The 16,240-nt window shown below is 39.9% G+C and overlaps 1 protein-coding gene across 6 annotated transcripts in view; it reads right to left on the bottom strand.

Annotated features, from left to right (window-relative positions):
* The window catches only part of LOC139756375 (ataxin-10), a 62,291-nt gene that overhangs the window by 29,074 nt on the left and 16,977 nt on the right, over nt 1–16,240 (bottom strand). The window lies entirely within an intron of this gene.

The following is a 16,240-nucleotide window of genomic DNA, read 5'->3' as shown; positions in this document are numbered from 1 at the left end:
GGCACCTCTTTCTGTTGCCTACTGGTCAAGATGCAGTTATTGTACATCCTCCTTCCTCTTCACTATTGCAATGGTTACTGAGAATTTTTTTTTAAAATATGGACACAGCTGATGGAAATAGATAGATTGCCATACAATACTTTCTAAACTCATACCACCCTCAAACTAACGTGCAAAAATTGAGAAAAGGATTGGAATGTATTTGACCCAGCCATAGTGTACTGCAAAAATGCATTCAGGAACACAAATGTTCCATCCATAATCAAGCGTTTAAGACAAGCCTGTGATCAAACAAACACAAAGTCAAGAAGGCTAAAGTTTTTTAATTTTCAAGGTTAATCAGGAAAGGATTCATACAAGAGAAAATATCAGTTGTGACTAGATACACCAGGAAAAGAGGAAGAAATAAAGGATGAATCAACAGAGAACAAAAAGTTTTGAGATTTTATTTGAAATTATTAAAAAAAATGGGATAAAAAATTTAAGAATATGAATAAGCTCTAGATGGCCCTAGAAAAGTTAGAACCATTTGCCTGGTAAGTGCCATCACTCAAGTAAGAGAACACAACACAGGTAGAGGAGAACAAAAAGAAATTTAGAAATCAAGAAAGATCATAAAGGGTGGCATTGTTTAAGAGAGGAAAATAGGAATTTGGGGGCTTCACAAATGCACAGCATAAAGATTAATGGAGAGGCCTGAGGATGTACAAACTTAAGTAAAGTGGAAATTAAATGAGGCTGTAGAAGGAATGGTTGTTTAATTTGTTTATGAATGAAGTGATAAGGAAGGTGAATGCAAGAGTCTGGGAGAGAAAGGTGAGTATGCAGTCTGTATATGTTGACAGGGTCTGGGAGGTGAGTCAGTTGTTTTCTGATAAAACAGTTTTAGTGGAAACTCTGAGGAAGAAACTGCAGAATTGTTAAATGAGTTTGGAAGAGTGTGTGAAAGAAGGAAGTTGAGAGTAAATGTGAATAAAAGCAAGGTTATTGGGTTTAGCAGGGTTAAGGGACAGGTTTACATGAGTTTACATGAGAAAGACAGACAACAGTAGGCCTTGATTAGTCCATGACTGGGTTGTCTAGAATTTTTTTTAACTTGAGAAGAAAATGTAATTCTGCTCAACAGTTTTATAAGCTATCACCACTGTTGCTCATTAGTCTTCTAGTGTCCCCATAACTGCTGTTGTTTATAAGTTTATTTCTTGCATTTTTCTCAGAGTATACCTCTATTTGCAAAATATTTGTCCAAACTACTTTTGAGGGTATTTATAGTCTTAGCATTCACTATGACTGACAGTAACTTATTCCAGTGCTCAACACAACTATAGGATCAGAAACTTTTCCAACATCCATACCACATCTTTTACCTTTGAGTTTTATTCCATTTTTTCTGGTAACTGTATTTTCTTGTATTTCAAAAAGGTGTTCATGTTTTACTTTATCAGACTTGTCAAAAATTTTGAACTCTTGGATTAAAGACACCATGAAGTCTATGTTTTATAAGGAAGAAGAGATCCACTTGTTTAAGCCTCTTTGTATTCCATATTTCTAAGGGATGGGATCAATTTTGTTGCTTGTCTTTGTGCTTGCTTTAATTTCTCCTCGTCTTTTTAAAAATTTGGGGACCAAAATTGGACTGCATATTTAAGATGTAGTCTTATCAGAGAATTATAAAGTGTGAGAATTTTTTCCGGTGTCTTATAACATATGTTCCTGGCTATGAAACTTAACATTTGGTTGCCTTTTTACTTGCTACGTGATACTGTTTAGTGTATTTCGGATTGTTGCTAATGAAAACTCCAAGGTCCTTTTCTTCATTTACCTTAGAGAGTTTCCAAATAGTTTGTAGTCGTAACATGTCCTCTTGTCTCCAGAGTGCATAACTTTACACTTATCTACATTAAATTTCACTTGCCATTTTGCTGACTTGCTACTAAGTTCTCTTTGAATCATTTTGCAGTCCCGCCTGTTTACAGCTTTACCTCCTAGTTTAGTATTGTCAGCATATTTGGAGATCTTAAATATGAGACTGAGTTCTAGGTCATTAAAGTATATTATGAAAAGAATTGGGCCTAGGACCAACCCTTGTGGCACACCACTCATTATGTCTAGCCAATCTGAGGCTTCACCATTTAATACTACATGCTGCTTTCTTCTAGTAAGCCAGTCTCTGATCCATGTACAGAGTTCTTCTCTGATTCCATGTGCTATAAGTTTATTTAAAAGTTTCTTGTGAAGTACTTTATTGAAAACCTTTTGGAAATCTAAATATACTACAACAGGTGGTTTGTCCCAGTTCTGATACATAACGTTAAAAAATTCCAGCAAATTTGTCAGACTGGATCTTCTGTTGCAGAAACCATGTTGGTTGTGTGATATGATTTTGTGTTCTAGGAACATGACAATTTTATCTCGTATTATTTTTCCATCAATTTACCTAACACCGACATAAGGGTAATTGGGCGGTAGTTCAAGGCACACTTTTTGTCTCCTTTTTTATATATAGGAGTAACACTTGCTAGTTTCTAGTCAGTTGGCACCTGACCATCCAATAGAGATTTGTTGAATATTTTTGTCATGGGGTGTATCAGCTGTCACCTGAGCTTTAAAAATCTTGGAGCTAAGTTATTGCCGACGTTAGATTAGGATTCAAATAGTCCAGGTATTTAAGTACTTCATAGCTCTTTATTTCTCTAACATTCATCAGATCCTTGAAACATTTTCATTGGTTGCATTATTTGAGATGTTTCTTCAATTGTGAATATGGAATTGAAAGAATAGTTCAGTGTGGTAGCCAATTCCTTGTCATCAGTAGTTAGTGTGTCATGTTCATTTTTACTAATGGTCCAATTCCTTCATTTACTGTCTTTGTCTTATATATAAGAAGAATTCCTTAGGCTTATTCTTAAGTTTCAGAAAATTCTATTTCCTTTCTCGCGTTTACTGTCTTATGACCTTCGTACACTCTCTTTGGATTTTCATCAATTCCTGGTGATTTTCATCAGTTCCCATTTATTTGAATTTCTTATACATTTTCTTCTTTTGGTGAATTACTCCTTCTGTTCTCCTACATCCATGATGGTTTTGAAATATTGCAAGTTCTCTTTGTGATTTGTGGAACATGTTTATTTTCAATTTCGTGTAGTGTATTTTGAGAAGTATTTCACATTTCCTCCACTGTGTGAACATCAAGAAGTTTTGTCTAATTGGTACTGCGAATTTCAAGTTTAGTGTTTTCATAATTTGCCTGCCTGTAATCTGGGATCAAGAATTTGTTGTCATTTGTTTCATAATCTAAATTTATCCATGATTTAATCAAACAGTGTTTGCTGTTTGACACTCTCCCCTACTTCGCAAGTGTTCATTAAGTTTGTGACACTGGTGAGGACAAGATCAAGAATGTTTTTACTTCTAGTTGCTTCTTTAATTAACTGTTCTAGAAAAGCATCTTCAATCAGTTACATTAGTCTCGTTCCCTCTCGGTCACCTATTAACGTGTTCCAGTTAATGTTTGGACTGTTGAAGTCTCCTACTATTATAACCTCTTTACTGTTTACTGTAGATTTGAATTCCTTGTATAACATCTTGTCATCATCATCTTTTTTTCTTAGGAGGTCTATAAATAATGCCGAGACATAGTTTACTTTTGAAGTTGTCGGTAATGTCAGTATAAAGAGAGTCGTATGTGTGCATGTCTACTTTGCTTATCTTGACAGCACTTAGATTGTTATCAACGTAGATCAAAACTCCACCACCTATCCTGTATAAGTGATCTTTTGTAAGTAGTTTGTATCTAGGGTATTGCTAACTCAGCAATTAATGTTTATTCTCAGAGTTTACCCATATTTCTGAGATTGCAATAATGTTCAGTTTTTCAGTAACTGCATAGGATGTAAGTTCATCATGTTTCGTAATGATGCTCCAGGCATTTTTTTGGAGATGATTTCTGTACTGAATTTGCTTTTTTTTCTTTTCTTTTCTTTTTTACTGTCGGTTTGCATGTTTGTATTATCACTGTTAATGTCTGTGTAAGCAGCAGTAGGAGAGAGAATGTTCTCCATCTGTTTTAGGTTTGCTGCCATACTCTGACCCTCCCTGCACTGGACCCTACCAGCCATGTTTCTAAAAGTAACCTGAGAGTTGACCTGTAACTGTGCTAACCCTCTACTTATGCTGTCTAAGTTGTCCCTATCTGACTCTACCTAACCTTTCTTTGCTAATTCCTATGCCTATGAGGTTACTGCTTCTCCACAAGGATCCCTGCCGCCAAGGTCCCATTCATCCTCTACCGCTACCATTATGATATGAAACAATCAAGAAAGTTTATGGCCTGGTTCATGAAAGGTTAAGGAAGTGTAAAACACACAGGATCAGTGATGGTTAACTGAATGGGAGATTGCAGAGAAAATTGAGAGACACATGTTGACACTTCAGCATAGAGGAATCTAGCTGAAAAGTGGGAGGCATCAAAATTAGAAAGCTTAATAAATCTGGATGTTGATAGACATAAGGAATTGCTTATTTTTGGTTTTGAAGATTGCACACTAAATAAAGAAGAAAGCAAAAAATAGAAACCTCATGAAAAGATTACTGGAGGCTATAGAACTGCCTGAACCAATTTTGTGATAAAAAAAAGGAGGAAAATTTTCATGCCTGAACCAATTTTGTGATAAAAAAGGGAGGAAAATTTTCAGTCATAATCAAGATATAGGTGAACAACCAGTTCTGGTTAGGTTTGACTGAAATCATTTACATATGAGGTACTTAGACAAACTGAGAAACATAAACAAAGTGAAATTCAATGATGTATTCATGAAATGTGATAGACTTAGGGTAAAAAGAGAGTAAAGCACAGAATAAAGTCAAAAAGCAAAAAACTGGAAGATGATCAACAAGGTAAGAGGATGGGGGAGAGCCTCACCCAAAACTCAGAGAAGTCATGGGGTTTAGGTGGTAGAATATCATACAGTACTGTATACAAATTCTGATGGATTAGTAGTTAATGGCAAAGACCTGAAATTTAAGGAATGCATAGGAGAAAACCCAGCTATTATTGGTGGAGTTACAGAAACAATTTATTAAAGACATAAGATCCCACTTGTTCTGTCCAGAGGGAAATATGATAGTAACTAGGGAAAGAAAAGACAAAAGAAGTGGAAGACTGGCCCTCCTAAAAGGAGGCAGCCTTAAGTTTTGGAAGTAATGGAAGGTACTTCATTCCATTCAGAAAGTACACAAGAAGAAGAGTAACTGCTGGAAAGAAGTGCATACTGGTGTGTATATTATATAGTCCTCCAAAGAATTTTAACTATCCAGAACAAATATACAATGTGTTAGTGGTTTTGATGCACAAGACCGGGTTATAGTGATGGGTGATTTGAATGCAAAGGTGAGTAATGTGGCAGTTGAGGGAATAATTGGTATACATGGGGTGTTCAGTGTTGTAAATGGAAATGGTGAAGAGCTTGTAGATTTATGTGCTGAAAAAGGACTGGTGATTGGGAATACCTGGTTTAAAAAGCGAGATATACATAAGTATACGTATGTAAGTAGGAGAGATGGCCAGAGAGCTTTATTGGATTACATGTTAATTGACAGGCGCGCGAAAGAGAGACTTTTGGATGTTAATGTGCAGAGAGGTGCAACTGGAGGGATGTCTGATCATTATCTTGTGGAGGCTAAGGTGAAGATTTGTATGGGTTTTCAGAAAAGAAGAGTGAATGTTGGGGTGAAGAGGGTGGTGAGAGTAAGTGAGCTTGGGAAGGAGACTTGTGTGAGGAAGTACCAGGAGTGGCTGAGTACAGAATGGAAAAAGGTGAGAACAATGGAAGTAAGGGGAGTGGGGGAGGAATGGGATGTATTTAGGGAATCAGTGATGGAGTGCGCAAAAGATGCTTGTGGCATGAGAAGCATGGGAGGTGGGTTGATTAGAAAGGGTAGTGAGCGGTGGGATGAAAAAGTAAGATTATTAGTGAAAGAGAAGAGAGAGGCATTTGGACGATTTTTGCAGGGAAAAAATGCAATTGAGTGGGAGATGTATGAAAGAAAGAGACAGGAGGTCAAGAGAAAGGTGCAAGAGGTGAAAAAGAGGGCAAATGAGAGTTGGGGTGAGAGAGTATCATTAAATTTTAGGGAGAATAAAAAGATGTTCTGGAAGGAGGTAAATAAAGTGCGTAAGACAAGGGAGCAAATGGGAACTTCAGTGAAGGGCGCTAATGGGGAGGTGATAACAAGTAGTGGTGATGTGAGAAGGAGATGGAGTGAGTATTTTGAAGGTTTGTTGAATGTGTTTGATGATAGAGTGGCAGATATAGGGTGTTTTGGTCGAGGTGGTGTGCAAAGTGAGAGGGTTAGGGAAAATGATTTGGTAAACAGAGAAGAGGTAGTAAAAGCTTTGTGGAAGATGAAAGCTGGCAAGGCAGCAGGTTTGGATGGTATTGCAGTGGAAGCTATTGAAAAAGGGGGTGACTGTATTGTTGACTGGTTGGTAAGGTTATTTAATGTATGTATGACTCCTGGTGAGGTGCCTGAGGATTGGCGGAATGCGTGCATAGTGCCATTGTACAAAGGCAAAGGGGATAAGAGTGAGTGCTCAAATTACAGAGGTATAAGTACAAAATGGAAAAAGGTGAGAACAATGGAAGTAAGGGGAGTGGGGGAGGAATGGGATGTATTTAGGGAATCAGTGATGGATTGCGCAAAAGATGCTTGTGGCATGAGAAGAGTGGGAGGTGGGTTGATTAGAAAGGGTAGTGAATGGTGGGATGAAGAAGTAAGAGTATTAGTGAAAGAGAAGAGAGAGGCATTTGGACGATTTTTGCAGGGAAAAAATGCAATTGAGTGGGAGATGTATAAAAGAAAGAGACAGGAGGTCAAGAGAAAGGTGCAAGAGGTGAAAAAAAGGGCAAATGAGAGTTGGGGTGAGAGAGTATCATTAAATTTTAGGGAGAATAAAAAGATGTTCTGGAAGGAGGTAAATAAAGTGCGTAAGACAAGGGAGCAAATGGGAACTTCAGTGAAGGGCGCAAATGGGGAGGTGATAACAAGTAGTGGTGATGTGAGAAGGAGATGGAGTGAGTATTTTGAAGGTTTGTTGAATGTGTTTGATGATAGAGTGGCAGATATAGGGTGTTTTGGTCGAGGTGGTGTGCAAAGTGAGAGGGTTGGGGAAAATGATTTGGTAAACAGAGAAGAGGTAGTGAAAGCTTTGCGGAAGATGAAAGCCGGCAAGGCAGCAGGTTTGGATGGTATTGCAGTAGAATTTATTAAAAAAGGGGGTGACTGTATTGTTGACTGGTTGGTAAGGTTATTTAATGTATGTATGACTCCTGGTGAGGTGCCTGAGGATTGGCGGAATGCGTGCATAGTGCCATTGTACAAAGGCAAAGGGGATAAGAGTGAGTGCTCAAATTACAGAGGTATAAGTACAGAATGGAAAAAGGTGAGAACAATGGAAGTAAGGGGAGTGGGGGAGGAATGGGATGTATTTAGGGAATCAGTGATGGATTGCGCAAAAGATGCTTGTGGCATGAGAAGAGTGGGAGGTGGGTTGATTAGAAAGGGTAGTGAGTGGTGGGATGAAGAAGTAAGAGTATTAGTGAAAGAGAAGAGAGAGGCATTTGGACGATTTTTGCAGGGAAAAAATGCAATTGAGTGGGAGATGTATAAAAGAAAGAGACAGGAGGTCAAGAGAAAGGTGCAAGAGGTGAAAAAAAGGGCAAATGAGAGTTGGGGTGAGAGAGTATCATTAAATTTTAGGGAGAATAAAAAGATGTTCTGGAAGGAGGTAAATAAAGTGCGTAAGACAAGGGAGCAAATGGGAACTTCAGTGAAGGGCGCAAATGGGGAGGTGATAACAAGTAGTGGTGATGTGAGAAGATGGAGTGAGTATTTTGAAGGTTTGTTGAATGTGTTTGATGATAGAGTGGCAGATATAGGGTGTTTTGGTCGAGGTGGTGTGCAAAGTGAGAGGGTTGGGGAAAATGATTTGGTAAACAGAGAAGAGGTAGTGAAAGCTTTGCGGAAGATGAAAGCCGGCAAGGCAGCAGGTTTGGATGGTATTGCAGTAGAATTTATTAAAAAAGGGGGTGACTGTATTGTTGACTGGTTGGTAAGGTTATTTAATGTATGTATGACTCATGGTGAGGTGCCTGAGGATTGGCGGAATGCGTGCATAGTGCCATTGTACAAAGGCAAAGGGGATAAGAGTGAGTGCTCAAATTACAGAGGTATAAGTTTGTTGAGTATTCCTGGTAAATTATATGGGAGGGTATTGATTGAGAGGGTGAAGGCATGTACAGAGCATCAGATTGGGGAAGAGCAGTGTGGTTTCAGAAGTGGTAGAGGATGTGTGGATCAGGTGTTTGCTTTGAAGAATGTATGTGAGAAATACTTAGAAAAGCAAATGGATTTGTATGTAGCATTTATGGATCTGGAGAAGGCATATGATAGAGTTGATAGAGATGCTCTGTGGAAGGTATTAAGAATATATGGTGTGGGAGGAAAGTTGTTAGAAGCAGTGAAAAGTTTTTATCGAGAATGTAAGGCATGTGTACGTGTAGGAAGAGAGGAGAGTGATTGGTTCTCGGTGAATGTAGGTTTGCGGCAGGGGTGTGTGATGTCTCCATGGTTGTTTAATTTGTTTATGGATGGGGTTGTTAGGGAGGTAAATGCAAGAGTTTTGGAAAGAGGGGCAAGTATGAAGTCTGTTGGGGATGAGAGAGCTTGGGAAGTGAGTCAGTTGTTCGCTGATGATACAGCGCTGGTGGCTGATTCATGTGAGAAACTGCAGAAGCTGGTGACTGAGTTTGGTAAAGTGTGTGGAAGAAGAAAGTTAAGAGTAAATGTGAATAAGAGCAAGGTTATTAGGTACAGTAGGGTTGAGGGTCAAGTCAATTGGGAGGTGAGTTTGAATGGAGAAAAACTGGAGGAAGTGAAGTGTTTTAGATATCTGGGAGTGGATCTGGCAGCGGATGGAACCATGGAAGCGGAAGTGGATCATAGGGTGGATGAGGGGGCGAAAATTCTGGGGGCCTTGAAGAATGTGTGGAAGTCGAGAACATTATCTCGGAAAGCAAAAATGGGTATGTTTGAAGGAATAGTGGTTCCAACAATGTTGTATGGTTGCGAGGCGTGGGCTATGGATAGAGTTGTGCGCAGGAGGATGGATGTGCTGGAAATGAGATGTTTGAGGACAATGTGTGGTGTGAGGTGGTTTGATCGAGTGAGTAACGTAAGGGTTAGAGAGATGTGTGGAAATAAAAAGAGTGTGGTTGAGAGAGCAGAAGAGGGTGTTTTGAAGTGGTTTGGGCACATGGAGAGAATGAGTGAGGAAAGATTGACCAAGAGGATATATGTGTCGGAGGTGGAGGGAACGAGGAGAAGAGGGAGACCAAATTGGAGGTGGAAAGATGGAGTGAAAAAGATTTTGTGTGATCGGGGCCTGAACATGCAGGAGGGTGAAAGGAGGGCAAGGAATAGAGTGAATTGGAACGATGTGGTATACCGGGGTTGACGTGGTGTCAGTGGATTGAATCAAGGCATGTGAAGCGTCTGGGGTAAACCATGGAAAGCTGTGTAGGAATGTATATTTGCGTAAGTGGACGTATGTATATACATGTGTATGGGGGGGGTTGGGACATTTCTTTTGTCTGTTTCCTTGCGCTACCTCGCAAATGCGGGAGACAGCGACAAAGTATAATAAAAAAAAAAAAATATAAAAGTTTGTTGAGTATTCCTGGTAAATTATATGGGAGGGTATTGATTGAGAGGGTGAAGGCATGTACAGAGCATCAGATTGGGGAAGAGCAGTGTGGTTTCAGAAGTAGTGGAGGATGTGTGGATCAGGTGTTTGCTTTGAAGAATGTATGTGAGAAATACTTAGAAAAGCAAATGGATTTGTATGTAGCATTTATGGATCTGGAGAAGGCATATGATAGAGTTGATAGAGATGCTCTGTGGAAGGTATTAAGAATATATGGTGTGGGAGGCAAGTTGTTAGAAGAAGTGAAAAGTTTTTATCGAGGATGTAAGGCATGTGTACGTGTAGGAAGAGAGGAAAGTGATTGGTTCTCAGTGAATGTAGGTTTTCGGCAGGGGTGTGTGATGTCTCCATGGTTGTTTAATTTGTTTATGGATGGGGTTGTTAGGGAGGTGAATGCAGGAGTTTTGGAAAGAGGGGCAAGTATGAAGTCTGTTGTGGATGAGAGAGCTTGGGAAGTGAGTCAGTTGTTGTTCGCTGATGATACAGCGCTGGTGGCTGATTCATGTGAGAAACTGCAGAAGCTGGTGACTGAGTTTGGTAAAAAGTGTGAAAGAAGAAAGTTAAGAGTAAATGTGAATAAGAGCAAGGTTATTAGGTACAGTAAGGTTGAGGGTCAAGTCAATTGGGAGGTAAGTTTGAATGGAGAAAAACTAGAGGAAGTAAAGTGTTTTAGATATCTGGGAGTGGATCTGGCAGCGGATGGAACCATGGAAGCGGAAGTGAATCATAGGGTGGGGGAGGGGGTGAAAATCCTGGGAGCCTTGAAGAATGTTTGGAAGTCGAGAACATTATCTCGGAAAGCAAAAATGGGTATGTTTGAAGGAATAGCGGTTCCAACAATGTTTTATGGTTGCGAGGCGTGGGCTATGGATAGAGTTGTGCGCAGGAGGGTGGATGTGCTGGAAATGAGATGCTTGAGGACAATGTGTGGTGTGAAGTGGTTTGATCGAGTAAGTAATGTAAGGGTAAGAGAGATGTGTGGAAATAAAAAGAGCGTGGTTAAGAGAGCAGAAGAGGGTGTTTTGAAATGGTTTGGGCACATGGAGAGAATGAGTGAGGAAAGATTGACCAAGAGGATATATGTGTCGGAGGTGGAGGGAACGAGGAGAAGTGGGAGACCAAACTGGAGGTGGAAAGATGGAGTGAAAAAGATTTTGAGTGATCGGGGCCTGAACATGCAGGAGGGTGAAAGGCGGGCAAGGAATAGAGTAAATTGGATCAATGTGGTATACTGGGATTGACGTGCTGTCAGTGGATTGAATCAGGGCATGTGAAGCGTCTGGTGTAAACCATGGATAGTTGTGTGGGGCCTGGATGTGGAAAGGGAGCTGTGGTTTCGGGCATTATTGCTTGACAGCTAGAGACTGAGTGTGAACGAATGGGGCCTTTGTTGTCTTTTCCTAGCGCTACCTCGCACACATGAGGGGGGAGGGGGATGGTGTTCCATGTGTGGCGAGGTGGCGATGGGAATGAATAAAGGCAGACAGTGTGAATTGTGTGCATGGGTATATATGTATGTGTCTGTGTGTGTATATATATGTGTACATTGAGATGTATAGGTATGTATATTTGCGTGTGTGGGCGTGTGTATGTGTACATTGTGTATGGGGTGGGTTGTGCCATTTCTTTCGTCTGTTTCCTTGGGCTACCTCCCAAACGCGGGAGACAGCGACAAAGCAAAATAAAAATAAAAAATTAAAAAAATATTTATTTATTTTATTTTGCTTTGTCGCTATCTCCCGCGTTTGTGAGGTAGCGCAAGGAAACAGACGAAAGAAATGGCCCAACCCACCCCCATACACATGTATATACATACACGTCCACACACGCAAATATACATACCTATACATCTCAATGTACACATATATATACACACACAGACACATACATATATACCCATGCACACAATTCACACTCAGTCTCCAGCTGTCATGCAATAGTGCCCGAAACCACAGCTCCCTTTCCACATCCAGGCCCCACACAACTTTCCATGGTTTACCCCAGACGCTTCATATGCCCTGATTCAATCCACTGACAGCACGTCAACCCCGGTATACCACATCGATCCAATTCACTCTATTCCTTGCTCGCCTTTCACCCTCCTGCATGTTCAGGCCCCGATCACACAAAATCTTTTTCACTCCATCTTTCCACCTCCAGTTTGGTCTCCCACTTCTCCTCGTTCCCTCCACCTCCGACACATATATCCTCTTGGTCAATCTTTCCTCACTCATTCTCTCCATGTGCCCAAACCACTTCAAAACACCCTCTTCTGCTCTCTCAACCACGCTCTTTTTATTTCCACACATCTCTCTTACCCTTACATTACTTACTCAATCAAACCACCTCACACCACACATTGTCCTCAAACATCTCATTTCCAGCACATCCACCCTCCTGCGCACAACTCTATCCATAGCCCACGCCTCGCAACCATACAACATCGTTGGAACCACTATTCCTTCAAACATACCCATTTTTGCTTTCTGAGATAGTGTTCTCGACTTCCACACATTCTTCAAGGCTCCCAGGATTTTTGCCCCCTCCCCCACCCTATGATTCACTTCCGCTTCCATGGTTCCATCCGCTGCCAGATCCACTCCCAGATATCTAAAACACTTTACTTCCTCCAGTTTTTCTCCATTCAAACTTACCTCCCAATTGACTTGACCCTCAACCCTACTGTACCTAATAACCTTGCTCTTATTCACATTTACTCTTAACTTTCTTCTTTCACACACTTTACCAAACTCAGTCACCAGCTTCTGCAGTTTCTCACATGAATCAGCCACCAGCGCTGTATCATCAGCGAACAACAACTGACTCACTTCCCAAGCTCTCTCATCCACAACAGACTTCATACTTGCCCCTCTTTCCAAAACTCTTGCAATCACCTCCCTAACAACCCCATCCATAAACAAATTAAACAACCATGGAGACATCACACACCCCTGCCGCAAACCTACATTCACTGAGAACCAATCACTTCCCACTCTTCCTACACGTACACATGCCTTACATCCTCGATAAAAACTTTTCACTGCTTCTAACAACTTGCCTCCCACACCATATATTCTTAATACCTTCCACAGAGCATCTCTATCAACTCTATCATATGCCTTCTCCAGATCCATAAATGCTACATACAAATCCATTTGCTTTTCTAAGTATTTCTCACATACATTCATTCTTCAAAGCAAACACCTGATCCACACATCCTCTACCACTTCTGAAACCACACTGCTCTTCCCCAATCTGATGCTCTGTACATGTCTTCACCCTCTCAATCAATACCCTCCCATATAATTTACCAGGAATACTCAACAAACTTATACCTCTGTAATTTGAGCACTCACTCTTATCCCCTTTGCCTTTGTACAATGGCACTATGCACGCATTCCACCAATCCTCAGGCACCTCACCATGAGTCATACATACATTAAATAACTTTACCAACCAGTCAACAATACAGTCACCCCCTTTTTTAATAAATTCCACTGCAATACCATCCAAACCTGCTGCCTTGCTGGCTTTCATCTTCCGCAAAGCTTTTACTACCTCTTCTCTGTTTACCAAATCATTTTCCCTAACCCTCTCACTTTGCACACCACCTCGACCAAAACACCCTATATCTGCCATTCTATCATCAAACACATTCAACAAACCTTCAAAATACTCACTCCATCTCCTTCTCACATCACCACTACTTGTTATCACCTCCCCATTTGCGCCCTTCACTGAAGTTCCCATTTGCTCCCTTGTCTTACGCACTTTATTTACCTCCTTCCAGAACATCTTTTTATTCTCCCTAAAATGAATATATAACAACGAAAATATCACGATGGTTCTTAAACAGTAAAACATGCAATTTTCAAAGATGATAGGGTAATGATAAGGGGGATTTAAATTACAAAAAGATAAGAGTGGGGTAATTTGGATTTTCATGGTGACAGAATCACTGAGACACGTTTTTAGTGTGTACAAGAAAATTAACACTAGGATAAGATTGTGGGTACAAAAAATTAACATTTTAGGATAAGAATGACAAATACACAATAATTACCAGGTGTTAATTTTGCATATACTAGCATGGATATTCTGAATATCTTATACATAAGTTGAAAATGTGATCATGTACTGCTTAAGCTTAATCATGGGAAGTACATAATATTCAACAGTTTCTGTTGTAACATAAATTGAGAAATAGAGTTGAGTAGTCAGGAACCTAGGCATTTTGGTGAAAGGTTCTGTGAAATTTACGATGGAGTAGGAATATTGGTTATGTCTAGCCTCAAATACAGAGATAAATGTTGAGTGGGAGGAATGAATCACTAAAGGATGTAAAAAAGCAAAAGAGCCTCAAGTTGTTCTGTTGCAAAGATATAACTGCAACTCCAGCCAGCTAGCATTCATAAACTATAGGTGAGTAAAGAATGAGTGCAGCAGGATAAGAAGGGAGGAACAAAGAAACTGGGAGAAGAACATTGTGGAATAATTTGGGAAAATCCAAAACTTTTCCATAAATCTATCAGGAGTAAATTGTCAGTCACAAAGCTAATCCGGCTAAGAAATTCATAGGAAAGAGGTGTAGCGGATGATGTAAGGATTTGTAAGGAACTCAGTTACAAAGTAAGGATTTGTAAGGAACTCAGTTACAAAGTCAAAAGTGTTTTCACAGTGAAAGACACATAGAGCCCCAAGATCAATGAAATGGAATGGAGAGGGAGTTTAGAAATCAATATGATATCTAGAGAAAACATTCACAAAATACTAAAGCATCTTGACACACAGTTATCATGTGACGCAGCAGCTTGCCGGGTAGTGCGTGGTCTACCTAGTGGTGGGGGCACACAAGCAGGCAGTTCTTGGGATCAACAACCAAAGTAATACCTATTGAAAAGAGAAAGTGAACCAACAAGAAGAAATTCACCTTATATGCTGAAGCTGGTATGCTAAGGGAGTGGAAAAGAGCAAACTTCATGCCTATCTGCTATCTGTTAAAAGGGAGACCAACAGGAAAGAGCTACTGAAATACAGACTGGTCTCACTGACAAGTGAAGTCTGTAAACTGAATAAGATAATCAGAAAACAAATGGATGACTTCCTGCTGAGGAAAAATTACTTAAGAGGAAGACAAGAATAATTCCAGGGATAGAAAGTCATGCAAAACAAGCCTCCTAGATTTATATTAAAGAGGGAGATCATTAATGGACAAATGAGAAAGATGGGTGGATTGTTTGTATCTGCACTGCCAGAAAACTTTTGACACCAAACTACATGAAAGATAATTAAGAAGCTGGATCACCAGGCAAGAATAAGGAGAACCTCTTCTTATGAACAGATTATCATCTTAATGAAAGGAAACAAAGGATGCATGTCTGGGGAGCTCTCTCAAATTGAGTTGAGATGCTGCAGGACTCTTTTCTGGCACCATTACTCTTTTTGGTCTATGATTTGCCATAAGGTATGGGCTACTACCTGAGTATGTTTGCAGGACTTAATAAAGACTCCAAAGTTGGTCTGATAGATGGCTGCTGAAATTCCATCCAAGTAAATGAGGATGTGCTAAAGTGAAAGTGGGCCTCTATAAGAATATCATCTAATGGGAAAGAAGCTGCAGGAATTTGTGTGTCAGATAGTCTCCAGAGTCCCACCTAGGAAAATATTAGAACTGCATTCAAGTTCGTGTATATGAAAATATTCAGCAAGATGTTCACATCCTAATTAGGGTTAGAAGCACAAAGAGCTTATAGAGGAGGGCAACAAAGATGGAATCAAAATTAAGTGAGCTTGGTTACAGGGAAAGGCTGAAGGCCTTAAATTTTTCCACCATGGAAGAGACAAGAGTAAGGGTGACTTGATCACAACCTTTATATATCTAAACCAACTTGATGACATATACAGTTCTTTGAAAGATACGGGGATTCATCAACCAGAGACTTTGATGTGAAATTAAGAAACTGTAAGATATGGTGTAAAGAAGTAATTTTATAGAAGAAAAGTAGTGGATGAATGGAACAGACTTGCTTATGAGATAGTGAATGTGAATAGCGTACAGATTGAAAAGTATGATATTACAGAAAGTTCAAAAGTTATGGAGCCCTATGAGTGTAGAATTCCCTCCCTGTACATTAAGGGGTGTGAGCAGTAATGATTATGTTTGAATAAGTTATGAAGCCTGGAGGGACTAAGGAGGCTAAAAAGTTTCAGACCAAGGGATGAAAGAGGTAGAGAAGCAAAGAATACAGTCAGAGGTCAAAAAACAGGAGTCATCAAATTAGGCAGAAGAACAGATCAGCCCTGCCAATGCCACAGAGAGCTCAGGAATGTTAAGTGATGGAAATGTCACATTTAAAGTAATGTACACAAATGCAGATGGACTAATAGTAAATGCAGAAGAGCTGGAATTCGAGGATTGTGTTCAGGAAAATTCATCTGATAATGTTGGGTTTACGAAGACAGAACTTACTAGAGATG

Source organism: Panulirus ornatus, chromosome 2 (assembly GCF_036320965.1).
Source record: "Panulirus ornatus isolate Po-2019 chromosome 2, ASM3632096v1, whole genome shotgun sequence".
Lineage (NCBI taxonomy): Eukaryota > Metazoa > Arthropoda > Malacostraca > Decapoda > Palinuridae > Panulirus > Panulirus ornatus.
Note: the sequence above shows the minus strand (reverse complement) of the source record. Positions and strands in the feature narration are given on the sequence as shown.